The sequence below is a fragment of the Nicotiana tabacum genome, chromosome 21 (assembly GCF_000715075.1).
Source record: "Nicotiana tabacum cultivar K326 chromosome 21, ASM71507v2, whole genome shotgun sequence".
Lineage (NCBI taxonomy): Eukaryota > Viridiplantae > Streptophyta > Magnoliopsida > Solanales > Solanaceae > Nicotiana > Nicotiana tabacum.
In genome coordinates this window covers 88,926,935-88,937,115 of record NC_134100.1, presented here as the reverse complement: position 1 = coordinate 88,937,115, position 10,181 = coordinate 88,926,935, and the positions used below count along the sequence as shown (strand labels likewise).

The following is a 10,181-nucleotide window of genomic DNA, read 5'->3' as shown; positions in this document are numbered from 1 at the left end:
ATAAGGTATTATTGTTATGTTATATAATATAGTTTGTTTAAATAACGTGTCGCCTGGACAATTAGACATCCAACCCGTAATCGCAACGACCCAATTGCAAAAGCGGAGCTCTACCAACTGAGCTATACCCCCGAGTCAAGTAAAGCATGCATGAAATAGTCAGATGCTTCTTCTATTCTTTTCCCTAGCAGTCGAACATAAAACAAAACAGTATATTGAGCTGTGAGGAGGATCACCCAGGGGAACACGTGTAATAATCCCAGGAGAAACTCCCGCCCCGAGGCACGATTTATTTTTGAATTTGATCTTAAAGATTAAGTTAGTGTACCATAAACGCACAAAAGCTCGAACAAATCCTAAAGTCTTACTGCCTAAAACGGTCAAAGATCCTCTACTTGAAAGCAGTTGCTGATTTGATCTTTTGATCTTATTTTCTTGGGTGTGAGCGAGACAAATTCCTCTTAGCCTCGTTTAGCCATAGATTTGATTATTCTTCTTTAAAAAAAATAATTGAAAAGCAGTGGTACGCCATGGAATATGATCAATTTTTTAAAAAAAAATATCCGCCCAGAAAACAACTTTTTTCAAATAAAAATTCCAAACACAACTTCAACTTCTAAAATTTAATCTTCATTTCAACTTAATTTATGTCCGAGCAGTACCTTAGTCTTCCACTTTTTCAATGATATCTATAAGAAAAGATGATAAATAAAGAGGAAAAAAGAAAACGAGAGAAAAATAGTTGATCACTGCTCATCCAATGAACTGCCATCGGTTTAGCTAATCAACTCTTTATCCTCGAGCAGAATACAAACCATGTAAACCATACATGCTAAAGGTATTACAGGAAGCTGACAAGCTAACAATAAAAAGGAAAAGGAAATGATCCTATTAACTTCAAAATGCAATGAAGTAACAACAAAAGGTGTTTAGTTTAAACGTACGTAGCCTTATTGATAAATTAGTAGTACATTGGTGGTTGAGTTGAAGCAATGCTTCCATATCCACCATCATAAATACCTTGACCAGGAGCGCCGATTCGCTGACCCTGAGGTTGCATAAATGCCTGAGCACCAGCCATCTTAGCTAAAGCAAGCTGCCTCTGGTACGCTGCAAGATCCATTGCTGAAAGACCGGGGATTTGTCCGATAGCCGGAGGTGGTAGAGGGTTGGAACTGCTTCCTGGTGGAGTTGGCTTGCTTCCCCACGAGCACTGCAACCGGAAACAGAAAATGTGCCATTAAATCCTGAAGTGGTTACACTAGATTTAAATTTCACCAATATTGGGTTCTGAAAATTCCTCAATAAGCGCAAATTACAATGAAACACATGATTGTTTCCTGCAGGTGTTCAAGAAAGTTTGGCGACCCCGTGCAAAAATTAAAAAGAGCAGCGGAATATGGGCATGTAAAGTGAAAGATAAGTCCTTTTCTGAATTTTAGGTCTCCTTTGATAGAAGGGAAGTCTTGGCGTAACTGGTGTGACCAGGAGGTCACGGGTTCAAGCCGTGAAAACAGCCTCTTGCAGAAATGCAGAGTAAGGCTGCGTATAATAGACCCTTATGGTCCGGCCCTTTCCTGGACCCCGCACATAGCGTGAGCTTAGTGCAACGAGCGGATTTTTTTTTTTGTGTTTGTGTGTTGTGGGTGGGGGGGTGTAAATTAGAGAAAAGAATAACTATACAGCCAAAGGTGCCAAAATTTCCTATATCTTGACATAACACAGTACCTTAACAGGTTTACCAAAAAGGAGTCAGGGCATTCCCCAACTGAATAGCTCGAGCTGCTTCAGCATGGCTGCTGTATCTTACAAAACCAAAACCTTTGTCTCGTTGAATACGAACATCTTCAATAACACCAGCACCAAGAGCATGAAAATGACGATGGAGGTCAACTGAAGTAACCTGAAACACAACTAGAATTCAGAACAAATAGATATTCTAAATAGGATAACTACAAAATAGACTGCTAATAAATTCATCCCAAGTATGTTTGTGTGAATCTCTTATTCCTCTTTTTCGGATTCATTCCAAGTATGTTTATGTGAATCTCTTATTTCTCTTTTTCGGATTCATTCCAAGTGTTCTCTTCCACCCCTAAAAACTACTTGATGCCCCGGGAATAGAAACTGAAGTTTAAATTGCTTGAAAGAATACACAGAAAAGCTAATCATGGCACTTCCAACATTATTTCCCCTTTTGATATAGTCATATTATATTATTTAAATCATATTAGCTCTTTGTATTCCTTTTATGCATATAAGAAATGGAGTTTAAAAAGTTCAAAAGACACTCACTTCAGGAGCAAGGTTGCCAACATAAACAGTTGTATACTGGGGATTATTTTCTGGAGCATCTTCGTTGACCACCTTTTCTTGACCATCATCTACATAATGAAAATATAATGACGAGAAGATTGTAAGACAACGATAAACTAACCTAATAAAGGAGGATAAGGCAACCGCCAAGCATTACTAAGCACATAATGTCACATATATAGCGCAGATCAGTTTGATAAACGATTTATGTATATAGCACGGACTTCCATAGATATGCATGTCCTCTGATCTATAACACATGCAACATGAACACCGAAGATGAAATAGAGAAACTGAGAGCATGAAGATGTTTAAAATAGACGAGTATAGAGTTTCAGACATCAGAAGTTGAGATAGTAAGCTTTAAGAAAACAAGATGTAGAAGCCAATAAGCATACAATGAAACCAACCTGATGTTCCACTAGTCAATTCAACAACACTTTTGGCATCTGAATTCTGCTCGCCAATGGCTCCAGCACCTTTTGCTGCCCAGTTGCAGCGGATTTGTCTGCTACCAAGCCACTTCCCTTTTGCAGCGAAAATTTCAAATTAGATAGGAAAGAAAACCAGGGGTCAATAGAATTAACTCTTCCAAAATGATAAACGCAAAGCTGGCATGAAGCCGACTAATTAGCCAAGATCGTGCGAATCCTTTTATCCCTAAACAGTTAAGAATTAATTTATTTTAACCCTATCATCTTTAATTTTTGGCATACCTACACCGACCGTACTTTCATTTCTTGAATGCAAACATGGTAGAAATTTAGATTACCACAACCATGAGAATCCAAATGACACTAGATTGTAATGGACATTAGAGGAGGTTAGAGGTATGATGGCTAGCTTCCTAAAATGAAAAACCAAGGTGCAATAATAAAGTGCACACATAAAGTGAGTGGCCCAGAGCAAAAATCAAGAGAAGAGTCGCTTAACATCAAACCAATGAAAGGAATATAAGTAGGCACAACCACGTTTTTCCAATAATAAGTGGATGGTAAAGAATACAAACACCATGGTCTCTATATTTGATGAGATTGTGCTCACAAATACAATGGAGTAACAAGATTAAATATTAGTAGACCAAAGTTTGTTCTTACCATTCAAGTCATTTATTGCACTCTGGGCCTCCTGCACAAAACATCCGAAAGAAGTACATAAGGCTTAAGACGGGGTTAAGATGCGCAATCATAATTAAAAAAGCAAAGCATAAATAGATTGTATTTAGACAGCTTAATACCTGCTGATTACGAAAGGAAACAAATCCAAACCCCCTTGATCGGCCTGTTTTCTGATCCCACATCACTCTCGCATCACTGCAAGAGATAACATGAATATAGCATTGATTGATCCCACTGTCTGAACATGAATGCGAGTACATATTTGGGACAAAATACAAGAAAGTTTGGAACTTACGAGCAGCTAGAGTAAACTGAAAAGCATGCAAACAATGTGGCATCTGTAACCTCAGGACTAAGATCACCCACAAAAATGTTATAGTGATCTACAAGTGAGAAGAAGCAGATTTAGTTCTTGGTACAATAATGTACAAAGTAACAAAAGGATTAAAATTGGAGATGTCTAAAATACATACTTGATGTGTCCTCTCTTTGGGCACTGGCATATGCCCAGTTAACTTTTATAGGCTGTCCAAACCTGCAATTTACAAATTAGGCAAAACCATAGAACAAATAACGAACTTGATGTCAGAATTTCATAAAAGCTCTTACAAGTGCCTTCCATTAAGGGTCACAATAGCAAGGGCAGCTGATCGGCGATCAAAGTAATCCACAAAACCATAGGATGACTGCATTGTAAAAAGATCACCATATATCACTCTCATGCTGACTATTCACACAACCAGAAGGAAAATCTTAAACTTTTTTCAGACTTGAGACGAACTACTGATTTATAATGTAAAAATCAGTATGGAAATAGGTCGTCTGAATTCCAATAAGGTACACGTGGATTAGTTATAAACGTATTAAAAATGATTTTTTGGGTATTCAAATGTTAGGATTTTAATAACAAAGAACGGTAACTAAAAGACTACAAGAAGGATATAGTTGATACAACAACGGCAAAAACACTAAAACCATATCCCTTTAGCTATTAGGTATCCTACATTTAATCCTCGAGTTACTATAAGCTATAAGCCAAAGAACAATACAATGCTCATTTAGAAATATCAGACTACTAACGGAGGTCAATATTATCTTTTATTGTATAGCCGAACATCTGAAATTTACACGATTTTAGATACTCTTACTATTCCCCAACTAAGCACCAAATAGATTATAGACTATCAAGCTTATACAACAAACAGCCTCTTAATGTTAAGAATTTAACGGGATCCATGTACTAAACAAAAACATCCAAGTACCAAGATGCCATTCCAAAGGCCAAACAAAGACGGGTAGATATTTTCTAGAACTAAATTCAAGGACTGCTATCAAAGCCAAACTAGGTAAGGTTTGGTTGGTGATCAGCAACTCTCTTCCCCAAACTATTCCCTTCTTGCTAGACAAGTTTCCTCAGAAACATAAAATCAAGGAATAAGACCAAGAACATCATTATGCACAATTTACCAAAAGAAACACTATTATGCATTCAAACTGAAGATTTTCAAATCTACAAGAGCTTACGAGTGATTCAAGAACTTTGGACTCCCATCACAACTTAGACTTACTCCAAGGCACAATTACCATAAAGCAACTATATAATGCCCAACAGGAAGGCTTTAACTTGTTTAATGATGTAAAAATCCATCATAATAATCAATTGTAGTGAGGTGAGATTTTCCAAATTGACTCGCATGACTTTTCTAGTAAGTAAAACAAGACCATACCTTGTCCTTTCTTATGAGCTTGCATCCCTCAAGGGGACCAGTGCTGGCGAAAACCTCTTGAAGAAGTGGTTCTGTGACTTGTGGGTGGATGTTTCCCACATACCTATATTGAATCACGTCGAAAACAAAAAGGTTATCAAGGATAATAATAATAATAATAATAATAATATAAAATCTCTTTTTAGTAGGCAGAAGAGCTGCTTTAGAAATACAAATCATAGAAGAAATAGATGAAAGAGTAATTATTCCCTTGTATGTGAGTGCTTGTACCAATACGGGAAATACACGAGGGTAGATTGTCAGAATAGCATTTACTATTACCAAATAGCAACTATTATCTTTGTTGATTTTGGAATGACAATCAAATAATCTAGCTGTAATTTCATCTTCAGGCTTCACTAATTGTGATGGGTTGTGTTGGAAAAAGACAAGGTCTTCCGCTCTTTTGGGGGTGATAAAGTGCAAAATATTCCTAGTCACACAAATCTTCAAAGAAGAACGGTCCCCTGAAATCCCCCTCCCCGATCACCAAAAAGAAAGGAAAGGAAAGGAAAGAAAGAAAATTGCCACCCCTCCTGGCCAAGTCTCCTATTTTTTTTTCCCTTTCTTCTTACAAGAGAAAATGAAGGGGACCCTTGGAGCAAGGGTACAGTAGTCTTAGTGTGACATATAGGTCACGAGTTTGAGCCGTGGAAGCGGCCAATAATGCTTGCATTAGGGTAGGTTGTCTTCTGTTACACCCCTTGGGTATAGCTCTTCCATGGACCCTGCGTGCACACGGGATGATTTGTGCACCGGGCCGCCCCTTTTTCTTCTTACAAGAGAAAACCTAGACTGTCAACAGGTATGCTAGTTCAATATACCAAATTTAAACAGAAAAATTGTACTTAAGCACTGAAGTCTACATATGACATGTCACTGTTCAATCTATCACTTATAGACATTCTTGTAAATGCAAAAAAATGAAGAAAAAACTCAATTCCTGACTCAACTGGGAAATCTTTTTTTGATAAGGCAAAAAGTAACTGCAGTAGGAAACCCGATATCATGTACAAGGCAACAAGCAACACTAGGAATACAAAAGGTAAACAAGACTAAAAGCTTGATATCAATTATAGTATACAAAATGATGTGTAAGGCACTCACACACTCCTGCAAATGCTTGAATCAAATCCAGGAGGCAGATTTCCACTCAAGATGGGTTCTATCTGTAAATAAATAAGCAATAAAATGTCAGGAAAATGGTAAATAAATAAGTAGGTGAGGGCTAGATATTCCCCAATATAGGCAACTAAGAAGAATATTTTTGATAATAGAATGAACCCCTAATGTTTGTTGCACATCCTCAAGTAAAATTGTACAACAACAATAACAAATCCAGTGAAATCCCACAAGTGGGGTCTGGGGAAGGACGTGTGTACGAAGACCTTACACCTACCTTGTAAAGGTAGAAAAATTATTTGTGACAGACACTCGGCTCAAAGACAGATAAAAAGGAAGCATTAACAAAAGACAGTGACAATCAGCAAGATAAGGTGAAACGAAAACCAAAGCAAAAGAAACAGGTAGTAAAAAAGTTTGAAGGATAAGCAAATACGAGAATAATACTAATACTACAGGAGTGAAAAAGAGATGCACTCGACTACACTAACCTTCTACCCTAATTCTCGACCTCTACACCCTCCTATCAAGAGTCATGTCCTTAGTAAGCTGAAGTTGCTCCATATCATAATCATCACTCCCCAATACTTCTTAGGCCTACATCTACCTCTCAACCCCACCATCGCCAACATCTCGCACCTCCTCATTGGGCAGCTGTGTATCTCCTCTTCACATGCCCGTACCATCGCAGCCTCACTTCCCACATCTTGTCCACCACGTTGGTCACTCCCATTTTGTCCCGAATATCTTCATTCGTAATTTTATCGCTCCTGGTATGCTCGCACATCCATCTCAGCATCTTTATTTCTGTTATTTTTATTTTCTGGACATCGGAGTTCTTGACTGGCCAACACTCTACCCCATACAACATAGTCGATCTGACCACCACTCTGTAGAACTTAGTCTTTGTAGCACATTCTTATCACACAGAACACCGGATACGAGCCTCAATTTCATCCACCCCACTCCAATACGAAATGTGACATCCTTGTCAATCTCCTCAATACCTTGCCCCAAGATACTTGAAACTTTCTCTCTTAGGAATGACTTGTGTGTCAAGCCTCACGCCCACGTCCGCTTCATGAGTTATATCGTTAAACTTGCACTCCAAGTATTTTGGTCATGTTCAACTTGAAACCTTTAGACTCTAAGATCCAAACCTCCAACCTCGCGTTAACTCTACCTCTCGCCTCGTAAAACAGTACTATGTCATCAGCAACTACCATGCACCATGGCAACTCCCCTTGAATGTGTCACGTCAGTACGTTCATCGCCAAGACTCAACTAAAATTGTATGAAAACTAATTCAAATAAAGAAGCAGATGGTTGCTATGCACGCACCCAAGTTTCAAAAAAATCTTTGTTACTTATCTTACAAAAATCATAATACTATACCTACAAAGAGAAAGAGAAAATTTGAACAATTACTAGACCATTAACATGGTAACCCTTGGCAACGGTTTATAAGTTGTAAGGAACGAGATGAACTCCAAAATTTACTCCTATTACGCCATATTTCTCTCCAAAACCAAAATGGCTTCCCAAGCATATAATAAAACGAACAAATAAATAGGACCGAGACACAAATTTCAATCTTCAAACAAACTACAAACCAGAAATGAAAATCAAAAGCTTGTAGCTTTGATGATATGCAGACTTGTAAACCCAATACATACTAAGAAGACAAATGAGTAACCAAATACGATATAACAACGCAAAAAGATAGGACCCAGAATATAAACTCAATTTTCAACCAAACCACAAACCAGAAACGAATACACAATGTTAGTACTAGCTTTCTTGATATTTTGACTTGTAAGCACAGTAACAGTAGATGTCAAGAAATCAAATGGGTAACCAAAATATGAAATAGAAAAGCAAACAAATAGGACCCGAAAGAAAAACTAAACAAACAACAATCCAGAAATAAACATACAATACTAGTAGAATCATTGATATCAGGACTTGTAAGCACAGATCAAGAACTCAAGTCGGAAACTAAAACATGAAATTGGAAAGGAAAAACAAAAAGGAATAGTCCATCTCAAAGACAGAATTCTAATAGCTCTCTTGACATTTGGAATTGTAGCCTCAACAAATATAAAGAAGTCAAAACCTAAATAGACAAAAACTTTACTAAATCATAACTAATACAGTACTAGGAAAAATGAAACTTTTGGAAGGGCAAACATAGAAAAATTACACGAGGAACCCGGAACCCATAACCCAACTTACAATCAAACTACAATCCACTAATGAAAATACAAGCAGCTTTCTTGATATTTGAACATAAAAAACCCTATGCATAAAAGGGCAGCCCGGTGCACTAAGCTACCGCTATATGCTGGTCCGGGAAGGGTCGGACCACGAGTCTATTGTACAGCAGCCTTACCCTACATTTCTGCAAGAGGCTGTTTCCACGGCTCGAACCCGTAACGTCATTAACTTTACAAGTTACGTCAAGGCTCCCCTTCAAAGACATGTTATTTGTACATCATGCCCCTTTACAATTTTAAAATTAAGAAAATGACCTTTTTAGATCTCTTGCGTGTAAAAGACAGATTTCTTACGTGTAAAGGTAAATCTCCTATGTGTAAAAAGAAAAAGGTAGGGTCATAAAACTAAAAATAAGTTTGTAAAGAGCCACAAAACCAATTAACCCTTCAAACAAAAACCCTATGCATAGTAAGATATTAAAACCTCAAAAATGACATATTCTTCTTTGAATAATAGGAAAAACTGAAACTTTTGGAAGAATAAACAAAGAAAAATTACCAAGCAAAATATGAAAACAAAAAACAAAACAAAAAAAGAATAGGACCTAGGACCCCGACCACAATCAAATACTCAATATACAAACAAACTACAACCCATAAATAAAATCACAATGCTAGTAGCTTCCTAAACATATGTAACCCCAATAATATCAAGAATTCAAAACCTAAAAACAAAAACAAAAACAAAAAAGACAAAAACTTTATTGAATAACAGTTAAAATGAATCTCTTTACAGGGTAAAAACAGAAAAATTACTATGCTAGTAGCTCTATTAACATTTGGATTTCAACCCCAAAAAATATCAAAAAATCAAAACTTAAAAACCAAAAAGACAAAAACTTTATTGAATAGCAGATAAAATAAAACACTTGAAAGGGTAAAAATGAAATAAAAATTACCTGAGGAGGTGCTAAGAGACCAGGGTGATAAAGTGATTGTTGCATCAATGCTTGCTGTTGCTGTTGTTTCAGCCTTTGCTGTTGCATCATCTTTCTAAATATGGGGAATTTAAATAGAAAAAAAAAGGATAAAGAAATTGAAGGGATAATTAGGGTTTTGATTGAAAGAAAGAAAAATTGAAGGAAGAAAAAAATGAAAAGAAAAAAAGAAAGAAAAAAAAGAAAAGAAAAGAAACCCTCGAAGGAGAGGGAGAGAGCTGCAGTACAGGAGATGAATGAAAGAGATATGGCGTATGCCACCCCGTTGGTTTGAGGTTAGGTTATTTTATAGAAGTGCTAGAAAAATACTCGTATTTTAGTTTTTACCTTACACCTTGTTTGGATGATTGTTACGGTTAGGTTATTTTATAGAAGTGCTAGAAAAATACTCGTATTTTAGTTTTTACCTTACACCTTGTTTGGATGATTGTTACGGTTAGGTTATTTTATAGAAGTGCTAGAAAAATACTCGTATTTTAGTTTTTACCTTACACCTTGTTTGGATGATTGTTACGGTTAGGTTATTTTATAGAAGTGCTAGAAAAATACTCGTATTTTAGTTTTTACCTTACACCTTGTTTGGATGATTGTTACGGTTAGGTTATTTTATAGAAGTGCTAGAAAAATACTCGTATTTTAGTTTTT

The 10,181-nt window shown here is 36.7% G+C and overlaps 1 pseudogene; it reads right to left on the bottom strand.

The window, feature by feature from the left end:
- Window positions 1-756: 756 nt before the first annotated feature.
- LOC107804656 (oligouridylate-binding protein 1-like) lies at window positions 757-9,794 on the bottom strand (annotated as a pseudogene).
- Window positions 9,795-10,181: the final 387 nt, after the last annotated feature.